This window comes from Portunus trituberculatus, chromosome 16 (genome assembly GCF_017591435.1).
Source record: "Portunus trituberculatus isolate SZX2019 chromosome 16, ASM1759143v1, whole genome shotgun sequence".
NCBI classification, from domain to species: domain Eukaryota; kingdom Metazoa; phylum Arthropoda; class Malacostraca; order Decapoda; family Portunidae; genus Portunus; species Portunus trituberculatus.
Window position 1 is genome coordinate 7,996,216 of NC_059270.1, and position 15,000 is coordinate 8,011,215.

General features: G+C 38.0%; 1 protein-coding gene and 1 long non-coding RNA gene across 7 annotated transcripts in view; one reads left to right on the forward strand and one right to left on the reverse strand.

Moving 5' to 3' along the window:
• Positions 1-14,696, reverse strand: part of LOC123504597 (complexin-like) — a 792,775-nt gene extending 778,079 nt beyond the window's left edge. For 2 of the 5 annotated variants that reach the window (XM_045255252.1, XM_045255253.1), the window contains exon 1: positions 14,512-14,690. The gene's annotated coding sequence lies outside the window, so the exon portion shown is untranslated. Of the gene's footprint in view, positions 1-14,511 lie in introns of all 5 variants that reach the window. The other 3 variants (XM_045255259.1, XM_045255254.1, XM_045255258.1) reach the window with 3 other exon arrangements.
• The window catches only part of LOC123504598, a 194,863-nt gene that overhangs the window by 112,272 nt on the left and 67,591 nt on the right, over positions 1-15,000 (forward strand). The window lies entirely within an intron of this gene.

Consider the following 15,000-nt stretch of genomic DNA (forward strand, 5'->3'; position numbering starts at 1 on the left):
TGTGTGTGTGTGTGTGTGTGATCTGTAAAACAAATCCTTGTGTATGGAAGCACAGCGCACTGGCTCTCCACACCCTTTCTCCTCTAGGACGTCACCACGCGTGCTGAATCGCTACATTTTACAGGCTTCTCACGCTGGTGGCCTATTGCATACAATCGCGTTCAGAAGTCAAGTAACTTGCACTCTTTTTCCAATGTGTCTTTTTTTTTTTTTTGTTCACACTCAATCTTAAGTACTCTGATCTGTAGTCCCTTCTTACATAACCTACAAATTGACTGAACATTAGCAGTTTAGAGGCTTTATATTAAAGAAATTCGCTACATAGATTGGACGTGGGTACCGTAAGTTACTTTATTTGTGACATTGACAATGGAATTACTATTAATACCATCCTGAATTACGACCGAATACATTTAAGAATTTATGGCTGCGAACAGGATGTTATTATTTGCAAACTGGCATCACGTTTGTCACTGAATGGCCTCCTCCACGACCCCAGTTTTGTCCGTAACAACCTGACTTAAATCTTCTGTTCCTAGGGCTTCCATGGCTCTAGTAACTCTGCTATTCCGGTACTGCCTGTATGTGTGTGTGTGTGTGTGTGTGTGTGTGTGTGTGTGTGTGTGTGTGTGTGTGTGTGTGTGTGTGTGTGTGTGTTTGCGTGTGTGTGTAAGTGTGTGTTTGTGTATTCATGTTTCATATAACCAAGGAGACGATTTTGTTTAGTGGTATGCAGTTTTTGAATGTGAATAATATAGAACAAGTTCAATTTTTTACTTCTTCATTGTGTAACAGTAATTACTTTATATTTTAAGGCACAAGAAGAGTGTTTAAAGAACTGCCATTGCACGGAAGTCATAAGAAGCAATGTCTGAAATAACAGCAGCAGCAGAAGAAGCAGTACCAACAACAAGAACAACAAAGCAATGATAAAACTTACACCCAACCAACAAACACACACACACACACACACACACACACACACACACACACACACACACACACACACACACACACACACACACAAGCAAGCCTCTTAATGAGCCTTAATGTGTAGTATGGGATGTAACTCGAGGGGTTGTGATCTCGCTTTCCCGGTGTGTGGAGTGTGTTGTGGTCTCAGTCCTACCCGAAGATCGGTCTATGAGCTCTGAGCTCGCTCCGTGATGGGGAAGACTGGCTGGGTGACCAGCAGCCGACCGAGGTGAAAAAAAAGGAGGTGAATTACACACACACACATTACCTAGTTTTCTGTTCTCCATTACGTTGATTAATACAGACATAAAACAAAACAAAAATTGAGAGAGAGAGAGAGAGAGAGAGAGAGAGAGAGAGAGAGAGAGAGAGAGATTTGTGGTTATTACTTCAGCCTTAGAAAACAAATTGGCAAGAATAGCGAGTCTGATCAGCTTGTAAAAAGCTGTATTGTGTGATGGCTAGACGGATGGTGGGAAGGGCGGGAATGAGGTAACACTGCAGGGAAAGATAATGAGAAGCCGAAGATGTGGGAGCAGGGAATGGAGAGCAAACAAAAGAGAAATCTCGAACTTAACAGTGTCTGAGAGAGAGAGAGAGAGAGAGAGAGAGAGAGAGAGAGAGAGAGAGAGAGAGAGAGAGAGAGAGAGAGAGAGAGATTAAAAGAATAATAGGAAACTATATTTAAACCATCTTTAGCGTTTTTATCTTTTTTAATAACCGTAGTTTGAAGATTTGGGCTTGACTCATATTTGAAAAGTGTATGATATCTCATTTAAGAAATTAAATTTACAATCATATGTCAAATTTGTACGTATGCGAGAGTTCGTTTAGTGATATAATCATGGTGAGTAGTCGAGCAACATTCATAGTTAACTTTAATTAATATTAGGTATGTGATCTGCTGAAAATCTACAAATTGCCGGGTTTTCGTAAGGAGTCTTTTAAGTGGCTTAGGATCGAATGGAAATAATTGCATAAGATTACTCAACCTCAAAACAAGACTGCATTTAAGCCCTTTATCAAAGTTTTGAATAATACAAAAATTCCCTCCTTTTTTAACAAATGTCGCAACAGACTGCGTATCTTGGCGATTGGTTCACTGCTTTCACTGAAAGGAAGAATGAAGTTGAGTTAGAATTACGTTTTAGTCAACTTGGCTCATTTGAAATTATCATAACCAACGCAGTTCTTTTTTTCTATTTTAGTGGAAGGCAAAATTTAATACAGATTCCCGGTGTTGTGTGAGTCATACTTCTCGCCGGTATTATTTGCTGTGAAGATCATGATAGCATGATACTTCATCATTCAGACATCACCGCTGTGGTAGGTTCCAAAGATCATTGCAGGCTGGATTTCTCGTTAAAAACGGTAATAATTTCTTAATGTGAAATATGTACTGTTTTACACCAATATGCCATTATGTATAAACGAGAGAGAGAGAGAGAGAGAGAGAGAGAGAGAGAGAGAGAGAGAGAGAGAGAGAGAGAGAGAGAGAGAGAGAGAGAGAGAGAGAGAGAGAGAAAGGAAACTAAGATTCACAAAAGACGAGAACATTATGAAACTGTCATTTACATTTTCAAGAAGGGTCTAATAATTTAGTCTCGCATATCAACTTAAATTCATAACCTGGGGATCAATTCCAGACATGTGGTGGGAGATAATCAGCTAAGCTCTGCTGTTTACTGCACTGCTACACGTAGGCTCTGTTTCGACATGAAAAATAATCGACTTCTTTGTTATTTGTAAGAATCTTCTGTGATAATGTATAGATGATATAAAAAGAATAACTGGGGACAGCAAAGACCTTGTTCTCTGTTCTCTTGTTTTTTTTTTTTTTTTTTTTTTTCTATGCTATCGTTCAAGTGATGTGTGAAGCGAGAGTTGTGTGTAGCTGGTGGTGCAGCGGTTCTTGATAGCCCCTTTCCGTTGATAAGGAAAACGGAAATGAAAAAGTCTGCTTTGTTTGCACGTGCAATGAAACTCAATTTTACTTTACTGACGTATCTATTCAACTTATATTAATACATGTAATTCAAGAGACGTTCTTATCCTGCTTTTCGATTTAAATCATTGATAAATCTTATTTTATATTCCGTAATAATATATATCGTAGTATTTCAGGATCAATCTCAAGTTACGCCACTCTCTTCATCAAACCGATCAATGATGCAAGTTTGGTTGTTGTTGTTGTTGCAGCTTCCGTCTAGTGACATGTCATAATATTCCGGTAGAGTAATACCCAAACGTCAGCCAGTCTCCCGTCACCCTTTCATGAACATAGATTCAATTAAATGTAACAGATAGAGAGTATTGGTAGCCTCCACTAACCCCTTCCTCCACTCTCCCTCACTGCTAAACCACGCGCATCATATATACCGCAACATAATGTAATATATGCAGAGTGTGTGTGTGTGTGTGTGTGTGTGTGTGTGTGTGTGTGTGTGTGTGTGTGTGTGTGTGTGTTATACTTTTAGCCTACATTGCCTGAAGGTTTTATATGTGGAGGCTTAGATGGTCGGCTTTTAAATATTATTTCTTGGAAGCTTAAGTCTGTGATGGCGTCGGTTGAATTATTAAAGTGAAGTCTTGTATATGTAGGTTCACTTTACCATTCAAATACTCCTTCATCGACACACACTCAACCACAAGGGTAATGATAACGTGTGGCCCTTTACCGCTAGAGTATTATAGAAATGAAATGTTAGATTCACATACAATTACATGGTTTTGTTTATTTTCGCATTTTCCACCATCGCTCTCGGAGATTATAGGCTAAATCGGGATAAATTTTAGAGATGTAGCACTATAGTGGTAATCAAATTTGTTTCTTGTTAGTTGTTTTATCATCAGAATACACCATCAACGACACCGGAAACACACACACACACACACACACACACACACACACACACACACACACACACACACACACACACACACACACACACACACACACGAGTCAAGGAAGGTAAATCAGCCTATTCACTACTTCAGTGAGCTTCCAACCTACATCGAATCATGTATTAGTTAGTCACAGTAGAAAACATACGTTATGATTATGTTAGGTGACTTACTAAATAGCGAAAAATATACTGGTGAACTTCGTGAAATTTTGTAATGACTGTTAGAATCAAACTGGATTCATGGCGTGCTACTGAAATAGACACGGGAATTTTTTTTCGGTTTTCTCACATCATTGAATGTATTGTATATATATGGCTGTTGCTTCATGGACTTTGTGTTGTGTTTCCTAGGGTTGTATCAAGGATTTGTAACTAGATACTCCTATATTCCAGACGAGTTATTAGTACAGCGCTCCATCTGTCTTGGGAGGAAAATTCTGGTTTAATGCCGTTATCCATACTTGTCAAATCTATTTAACTATCGAGAAACAATTTATCGCACTTTTAACATGACTCCTTAATCTGTCGTAGTCTCTGAAGACAGTTGAATTTCACTTTTGAAGCTTGATATTTTGTAAGAGTTACAATAAAGATGAATATATATGCAAGTTTTCAGCATTATCGTAAGAATATTCACTTTATCTTTAATTAAAAAAAAAGACTACTCAAAATTTTACTTTAATAGAAACAAAAGCAAATATCGTTTATGGAACCTAACTTTCTTTTCTAATCATCCAAATATTGACAGTAAAGAAAATTTTTGTACAAGGTTTTATGCAGTTTCGTGTTTACTTTTCTTATGACTACAAGAAAATTCTCAACTATGAAAATAATGCTACCAAAAAGTGCTATCCATGAAAAAGATTCTACTATACACTGGCCAGAATCACCACTTCACAATGACACGTAGGTAAGACTTTCAGTTCATAAATATACACCTACCCTTATAGTTGAGGTCACGAGGACTCAAGTTTCCATCAGTGTACTTTGTCAACGTACCCTTCAGAGACTATACGTGCTGTACACATTAGATATACAATATAGTAAGATTTTTTTTCAACTGGATATCAACTTTATTTAAAGGTATTCTCCATTGTTGCTTGTATATATTATCAAAAGTTATAAGTAAATTGTCTGAAAACAGCCTTCAGTCCCCTTAACCGTGATATACTATAGTCTCAGTTACTTGACAAAATCAGTAAAGCAAAAAGCAAAGATCAGAATACGTGACAAGTAAATTCATGCCGTCAGTTTTTTCTTATTTTTAGGCTAAATGAACTGCTAATATTGCTTTACGAGGATTCTGTAAACGTCTATATATTATTTATTTTTGGTTAATAACGTGAATATCTATAAAATTGCGATGAGTTTAGGAATCCAAAAAAGGAGTGTGTGTGTGTGTGTGTGTGTGTGTGTGTGTGTGTGTGTGTGTGTGTGTGTGTGTGTGTGTGTGTGTATGCGCGCACGCCCATATGTTTGTCTGACTTTGTGTAGTAGTATTGAAAGTCTATTGAGTATTGATGAAATGAATGTGAGCGGCTTGGGCCCCGAACATAGTTTACATCATACCTCACTAATCAAGTAAAGAATACGGTACGAAAACAAACAGATATAGAAGTGTATCCGTTTTATGAAGCATTTGGTGTTTAAATATCATGTAAATCTGAGGTTTCTTAGTGAACTGTACGATAGATCAGTATTCAAATGTGCTGGAAATAATGTACGAAGATTATTCATAGAGGTAAGATGTAAGTTGGTTTATGTAATATTCATTCTTCATGACAAAATGGTCACCATATATCATGGTAATTGATTATTCACTTATTGGGAGTATTCATATGTCAGTTATTTGACGTCATGTAATTTCATGTCGAACATTACAATATATCTTATTCCACCGTTCTATGTTTCAGAATTACTTCAGAAATTTATGGGATCTGTTCACGTCGATATAATTGTTTAGTTTGTTCTCATTATATTAAATTCTAGTCATCACTTATTCAGTGTGAAAAAAAAAAAAAACAGTGAAGCATCTTATCTTGGAAAAGAAAATAGGCCTCGTACAGTTTCACTCTTCTGATTAGATAAATGACGAGAGAGAGAGAGAGAGAGAGAGAGAGAGAGAGAGAGAGAGAGAGAGACCGGGCACTGGAAGACATAAAAACAAACATATAGACCAAAATAGATTGATCAATTATACTCATAGTCTAGAAAAAAGAAAAGACAAACAGAAAGAAACAGACATGCGGACACACAAGCAGTACTAGAGAAGTGAAGGCAACAATATTGACACTACCTCAGTAATAAGTCAACCTTGACCAGCGGTATCAGGGAGGCCGCATTGTTGAAGAACATACGAGGAAAAAAGTAAAGTAAGAATTGCCGTGCAGAGTCGAGTCGCGTGCAGCCAGCGGATCGCAAGGGTCTCGCTGCTTCAACCTATCGCTTTAACAGTTTTACCTTGATGCGTTGTGTTCTTTGCTTGTGTGTCTGGTGGTAACTAGTAGCTCTCATTCACTCCATTATAAACACACACACACACACACACATTTCCACTCATTGCATTGTTTTTTATTACTTATGTGTTATTCGTGTTTTTTTTTTTTTTTTTTTTTTTTTTTCAGCTTGTCTAGCCAATATCAAAGAAAACCTGTATATGTTACTTTTGTCTTTGTGGCACTTTCTCTCTCTCTCTCTCTCTCTCTCTCTCTCTCTCTCTCTCTCTCTCTCTCTCTCTCTCTCTCTCTCTCTCTCTCTCTCTCTCTCTCTCTCATTACATTTTTTGTCCGTACTTTGTGTATCATTCTAATCATGCAACTGTTAAAACGTATTGAATTTTATTTGCCGCTTCCTCAGCACTAGCCAGAAGTTAAGTGTTGGATCCCGCCACTGCAAAGGAAAAAAATAATTGTGTTCCTAGTTACGAGAACTGTGTGTTGTATGAGGGGTAAAAACAGTACCTCTTAAGAGAAGTATTATTTAGTTTTGTCGCCGCTTTTGTTACAACAGCAAATATTCTAGCTCAACACCACATGATTGATATACACAAGATCATTAGAAAAATCACTTCGTAGGAAAGATGACCATGATGATGATGTAATGATAACAGCAGCAATAACAATGACAACAGAAACAACGAAAAAGATCAACAACAGCAACATGAACAGCAATGATAATAATAATTTCAATAGTAGTATTAATAATAATAATAATAATAATAATAATAATAATGAGTAGGAAAGATAATCAACCCTATTGACAATTTCTACGTTAACCGAGTTTTGGTTAGCCTTCTCTTATCTTTTTCTTCACTTTTTTATGCACTTTTCTTCATCATGTGAATCAGACGTTCCACAGATTTCTTGACCATTCGTCGCATATCAAACCACACCCTAACTCAATTTTCAGCGATTATTTGGTTAAAGATCCATCACACGGTTCATGAGCTGCTAATACTGACAAAGTACCCCGCTGGCTTCCCTCCCCACTTGCTGATCACATATTTACGCTACTGTAGGACGGGAACTGCATGCTTGGTAGTGGTGAAGGAAATGGTAATATGAAGATGAGAAATTGTTTTTCTTCTGTTTCCGTAGTCGAGAGAGAGAGAGAGAGAGAGAGAGAGAGAGAGAGAGAGAGAGAGAGAGAGAGAGAGAGAGATACTGTCGAAACATTTACGAAAGTATAGAATTGATATGCTGTTTCATCGATCTTTTTCCCCTAAACTATATCCTATTCCACTTTCTTCTCTATATTCTAATATCTTTACATTTAATGAGAAAGTTTTATGAACTATAAAAGATCAAATCTATCCGTTTTCCTTTCTATGTCTACGTTCATGCATTTTCTTTATTCCAATGTTCTTAATGTTTGCAAAGGACAATAGTAAAAATAAAAAAAGCTACTAATCTCTCTTATTTTAAGTTTTTGATATTTGGCACCATATGACCTCGTCGCTGTGGTTGCTTATCACCAGGCGGTCTTATTAATCACCTTGTCTGAAGTTACCGTGCAATAAAATTCCAATGTAAAGACTTGAGGAAGTATCCAGTCTTATAATTCAGTCACAAAACCTGTATAAAATTCTAGCAAACTGCCTATGGCCCCAAAATAACTTGGGTCTTTAAGCCTTCCGTAATCCTTCCAAGAGCTCGCATTTTTCCCGAGACTCCCACCAGGGGGAGGAAATTATATCATCATCCTTGGAACAGCTTTACTTGAAAATATCCGCAAAAGAATTTTCATGGAGTCTTTTTTTTCATACTCTCTCTCTCTCTCTCTCTCTCTCTCTCTCTCTCTCTCTCTCTCTCTCTCTCTCTCTCTCTCTCTCTCTCTCTCTCTCTCTCTCTCTCTCTCTCTCTCTCTCTCTCTCTCTCTCTCTCTCTCCTTGAAGTATGACTTCTTGGCATCACAAATATCCTTATTACTTTGTGACAAGCCGAACTGCTGTTACATAAAAAAAATTGTTAAGATTCATTAAAAAAAAATCAGACCACAATCGTCAGATTGCTGGGAAAATGCTGTAAAATCAATATTCTAATTTAAATTACTACATCTTAGTGTGCAAAATTTCGCATAACCCCATTAGCCTCCTTCTAGTACACAATATTTAATCTCAGCTTTGTTTTAACATATAGCATCCACGATTTTTTATCCTTATTCTAGTGCTCATCGTTCTAAATAATTACATAAAGCCCCTTTTATTATATAACACTTGCAATAACATCTGTGTCCTCTGAACCATGAATAACTTATATCTCTTTGCTTTTAAAACCGACCTATTATGCGTTTACGTATAAGGAAAAAAAAAACACAGTAAAGTGCATAGCAGTTCAAATATGTTTACGCATCTGCGTCACTCAAGAAGCAGCGCACTGTAATGGACGGAAACTCGTAAAGTAGTGGTGTGATTTGTGAATGCAATGGTAAAAAGGCAGAGAGAACGCGTCGTTTTTGCATTGCTCCCATACAAAACCGTAAAAATAGCAGTATCTACTCTGATATATATATATATCTTTATTTTTATAAATATTAAGCCATAGATCATGCGATAAAACAGCTTATCGATAAAATCAATTTGTAATAGAGCTGCTGCTTATGTGTGTGTGTGTGTGTGTGTGTGTGTGTGTGTGTGTGTGTGTGTGTGTGTGTGTGTGTTTCACTCAGAGGTCACAAGAATACCACCTCTACTTTGTCATAAGGCACAGTCAGCTCAATTAACCCTAAGAACAATGCCACTCAGTTTTGGACATGGTGACATGGATTCCATTGTTGAATGTAACTAATTAGTTGGTTTGTAATCGTTTTTGTTATCTTACGTGATATTTGTCCATTCAACCTAAATATAAAAAGTGTTATGGTTTGTAATAGTTTATATTATCTTATGTGATATTTGTCCATTCACTTAATTATAAAAAGTGTAATGTACGTATCTTAACTATCCACGAGTACTTGCTTTTAATTACGGAATGGTATTTAATTTATTCCTAAGTGCCGCCGTCATTTACAAAACTAGCTAAGTAAACTGTCCCAAAATAGCAGTAAAAATTCACTACTTTCTTTATAATAAACGATAGTATGAGTGGAAGTTACAAAATTGCGAATTACAACACTGAATTTAAGGAAGATTCGCATAATATAGTGAATTGTGACTCCAAGTGGCTGGAGAGTATTAAAGTTGCCTCTCTCCCGCCCTTCCCTCCGTATCAGAGGCGTTGCTTTATTCCAGCTTATCGGTTGTCTAATGTTCTTTGATCACACGCAAACACAAACACACACGCAAACACACACACACACACACACACACACACACACACACACACACACACACACACACACACACACACACACACACACACACACGAGAAAATAATTAGACTTCGAAAGATCAATTTATCTACGAGTGTGTACACAAGACTTTACGGCTTGTGTTCAGCATCATGTGGTCTGGCGCCTTGCAGGGTTTGGATGCATGATATGTAATGATTGCAAAGGGAACGGATATACGAACGGTAAATGGAGTGGGAAAGAGATGGAGAGGATTGAAGGGAAAGTGTGAGAGGAAGGCCAGCATAAGTACAAAGATAAGATGTTTATAATAGGTAATAATCCATTATCTTAAAAAAATGAATAAATAAATAAATGATAACTAAATTAGTTGATAAATAAGATAAATAGATATTTTCATGACAAGATTTCATCCTCAGTACTCGAAGATGTTGTAGTTGTAATATTTAAAAGAAATAAAACCATAAATGAGCAAGCTTACCAAGACAGACGATAAGCAAGCTTGCCAAATGTGGGTAATATTTTAATAACACATCTGCTTTTATATAGCTATTTAGTACATTTTAGTATATAGAACCATTAAAGTATATAGATTTGTTTTGACTTGTTTCAAAAAAATTTTTGGTCACTCGAAATGTAAAGACGTTTTTATGAAACAGTTTAGGCATAAGCTATTCCACCAATATGGTAACTCGCCATACTGAAAGACATGAGCAGCATAGGCACTCTGATTTTTTACAAGGTCTTGGAGATTTTGGTCATTATCTTGAAATGCTGCGAGTTTACAGCATTTTTTCTTATTTGAATTGTAATTCTTTGTTATTTGAATACATTTATCTCATGCATTTCATATCTAAATGCATTCCGTATAGTTAGTAGTCATCTGTATGTTATTGACACGTTCCCACCGTATGACATAACTAATCTTCTCTTGTTCTTCGTTTTGTTACGCCTTCACTAATAGTAGTCTTCATTTCGATTCCATGCTCCTGACTTCGTAAAGGTGCAACACTATAGGAAATCACCTCATCGTGTCGTCCATCCTTTAAACGTCCCTCCCTCGCCATGTAATACATACACCGCCTCCCCATCCCCTCTATTCCGCTATCCCTCCATCGACCCCTCCATTCGTTTTCTTCGTCCTTTTCTTACCATCCCAGCTTCGTTCCCGCGCCCCATCCACCGCATCTCACATTCCTTCCTCCTTTTTCTCATAAAGCAACTTCAGCGTAATTCAAACTTTCAGTTCAGTTCACACTCCCATAAATAAACAAAGTTGTTTTAAAGAAGATTTTATACACAAATTAAGATCCTCTTTCAAAGCTGGGAGTATGCGATGCGCACAGTCGTGTGTGTGTGTGTGTGTGTGTGTGTGTGTATACAAACAGGTGTGTCAGACGCTATTCATAATACACCTGAAATAACTTGCAACGCAATATAATTATAACATTGTTTTTAGAGGAAGATAGATAAATAATGAAATAATGACGATAATAATAATCAGAAAAAAGAAAAAGAAAAAAAAAGAAAAAAGAAAAAGAAGAAAAAAAAAAAAAAAAAAAAAAAAAAAAGAAAAGAAGAAAGAACAAGAAGAACAAAAAGAAATAAAAAGAAAAACAAGAAGAAGGGAAAAAGAAGAAAGAACAAGAAGACAGAACAAGGAAAAGAAGAAGAAGATGAAGAAGAAAAGAAAGAAAAAGAAGAAAGAAGAAGAAAAAAAAAAATTAAGAAAAGAAAAAGAAACATGAAATTTTTGTTATATTTATATAGCTACACCAAACAACAGACTTTTTTTTTCAACAGCACTTCCTCTTTTGAAGAAGAATATCCTCATAAAAACCCATAAGTAAACATCAATTTGTGAGGTGTCATTAAGTCATGAGTCACCAAACAAGTGCCTTGTGGCAATCATACCAGATGGTGAGTAGGTGACTCATTACAATCCTCGCTTGGCTACGAACACCTGTCCCTGCAGTTCCTTACATGTAACAAGGCTTTGTGCGGCGCGTTCACCAATATAGTAGAGGCATAGAAAGCAAAATATCAAAGGACGGTCAATGAAGCCCGCTGCCAGACGTAAACCAGTTCAGTTCAGGCTGGATTGCAGGTGAGGTCGGTTGTGAGTGAACGTACTATATAGATGCAGATAAGCAGGTTTGTTGGCTGACAGATAAATATCAAGGATAGTAGTAGAAATGGTACATAGTAGTAGAAATAGTAGAAATGGTACATATATATTATTGAAGGTTATGTATGTAAAGACTCAGTGAATGTCTACTACAATACACTACTCTCTCAGCTTTAGAAACAATGAAGAAATACAACTGTGAAAGAAAATCAGGCTGATCCCTCCTTGCTAATCTTTTGCAGGTATTTTGGTCAGCCACACTAAGTATTTTTGGGTAGCCATGATGGCGAGACGTCACGTGATTTTTTTCTTCTTCTTCTTCTTCTTCTTCTTCTTCTTCTTCTTCTTTTCTTCTTTCCGTTTATTTTTGTATGATTCATTTTGGTTATTTGCTTATTTCTTTCTTTATTTATCGATCATTATCATTTACATTCCTTTTCCATAGCCATTATGAATGGTGGTAATACACGGTATGTTTTAAGTGTTCATGATCTGCCGTTTGTTGGTCAATCGTCATTTTGTTGTATTCTTATTTTTTTTTTATATATCATTACGATCTTTGTCTTAGCATTTTTCTTCTAGAGTAGAGAGAGAGAGAGAGAGAGAGAGAGAGAGAGAGAGAGAGAGAGAGAGAGAGAGAGAGAGAGAGAGAGAGAGAGCCCACTTCAGTCTTCCATTTACTAAGGTTCAAATCATCTTTCTGTCACTCCTTGGGTGGGTGGAGACCAAAATGGAACTTCTTGCTCGAGCCATTTGTCCGCCTCTCGTGTAATCTTGTATAATAGAATAGCTTACCAGACCGACATGTAACATCATTCATTTACTCGCTTGTTTACATGCGAGGCCTTGTTCATCTGCTCGTCATGAATGCACATGACTTTTTCTCCTCCTTTGTCATCCCCATCGATCTTATTCGGTTTCAGTTTGCTCATTATCCTTCAAAGCTTTTAATCTCAATGTACGACCTCCTCCTCCTCCTCCTCCTCCTCCTCCTCTCTCCTCTTCCTCTTCCTCTTCCTCTTCCTCTTCCTCCTCCTCCTCCTCCTCCTCTATCTCCTCCTCCTCCTCCTCTTCCTCCTCCTCCATCATCATCATAATCTTCATCACCAGTATCAATGACAAACCATAAAAAACAACTAAAGCTCCAACAACATTATCATCAACAGCGACAAAAATAACATCAACAACGACGACAACAACAGCAACGACAACAACAACAGCAACGACAACAACTGCAACTACAACTACAGCATAATCAACAGCTACTACTACTTCTACTACTACTACTACTATTACTACTACTTCTACTACTACTACTACCACTTCTTTCTTATTTCTTCTTCCTTCTCCTCCCTTTCCCCTCTTTCTGTATCTATTCCTCTTCTCTTCTTGCTGTATTCTTTTTATTTACACTTCAATTTGTTTTTTTTTTCTTTTTGTTTCACCGTATCATTTTCTTTTATTTCATCGTCGTTGTGTTCCTCTTCCTCCTCCTCCTCCTCCTCCTCCTCCTCCTCCTCCTCCTCCTCCTCCTCCTCCTCCTCCTCCTCCTCCTCCTCTTCCTCCTATTTGTCCCACTCGTAATCATCGTGGTCACAGATTAGTAGTTTCACCGCTTGTATTACAACCACTATCATCATCATCAGCAGCAGCAGCAACAATAATCATGATATAAACAATGCACGACACGAGGTCACATAGACAAGTACGAGTGTTTTTTTTTTCTACCTGAAACCAATTTTTCATTGGAAATCTGACTGGTAGGTGTCATGTACACTTGTCTGATGTCGTGTAACAGTTGCGTGTTCCAATGTGACGTAAAAAAACTCTTACGTGAACGAGGAAGCATTACGTGTCTTAAGATATAGCATCATGAACATCTGTATGAGAAGGATCTTATTAATCACCTGTCTATCTCATCCTGCCCACGCTTGTTTTTCTGTTCTATCAGAATTTGTGCGAGAATTTTGAGCTGATCCTGAAAGAAGAACCACTTCCGCACCGGCAGGAGTACTTGGCAGCTCTTGGTGTGACGCCGAGGACGCGCGATCGAAGTCAGTGTTTTTGTTTACGTCTTCAAAGTTCGTGGAGGGATTACATCGTAGTGATTACGTTTAGATCACTGTACATGTAAGATTTTTTGGAGTATTTACTTTTTTCCTTACTTCGTTGTTGTCATAAGGGTTCACAGTTTTGTTTTGACATTACTTATTGCATTCAAGAAACTATTTCATTTTTCGGACTTTTTTATAACTTTTCTTATACTTTTTTTGATCCGTTCAGACTTTGCCAATTTTATACATTAACTTCTGACCGCATTGAAGGGACTGTCTAGTACAGTGTTGTTTTCAGTGGCACACAGCTTTGTCCTGATCCCCTTTAAATCAGCCGAATCAAAAGTACATCCCAACTCCCTGCCACCCATCCACTTAGTACCGGTATTCTGGCAATCCATTCAGGTTCTTGGCAGTGTTTCCTGTTTTCATCGCATCGATTACGTGCATCTTTGTCATTTCAGTAATCACGAAAAAATCGCTAAAAATCTTGACTTGACACAACATTGTATTAGGTCAGGATCCTACTGAACAGGGAGTCGTCAGCGAGACGTGTGCCTCTCAGCTGATTCCCTCTTCAGCGGCAGTAGTCACCACGACGTTGCACCAAAATTCCACTAACATTCATTCTAAGCTGCATATATGCCTGTGATGTACTCACCCTACAATAGCCGGGCGCAGGTTTGAGCGATGGATGTATAATGGGTGCGTGTAGTGTGCCACGTGCAGTTCAGGTGGGAGATGGTCGTGCTGGGACGCAGTGTCGGTGTACGCCTCCACTCCACACGCTCTCAACTGCCGTGCCAGGAAAGTTCGATAGCGACGGTGGCGGTGCCACACGGCACCTCCTGCAACCACGTATTGATTGAAGCCTTCCCGCACGGCTCGGACGCGCTGCTCTGACTTGGTCCACCCTCCCCGCCTACAGCTGCTTCACCTGACCCTACTGACGCCTCCCCTACCTGGACACACCCACCAGCCGCCCCACTCACCCGACTGCTCCGCCCTGCCTCGCCTCGTTCTGCCCTTACATGCCCTACCTCTTCTCTCTTTCGTATGCCTTGTCTCCGCTACGAGGCTGTTCTGCAGCATCATCTCAAAGATAATGGATGCAATAACAGTAATAATGAAGATTATTTTAATACCTATT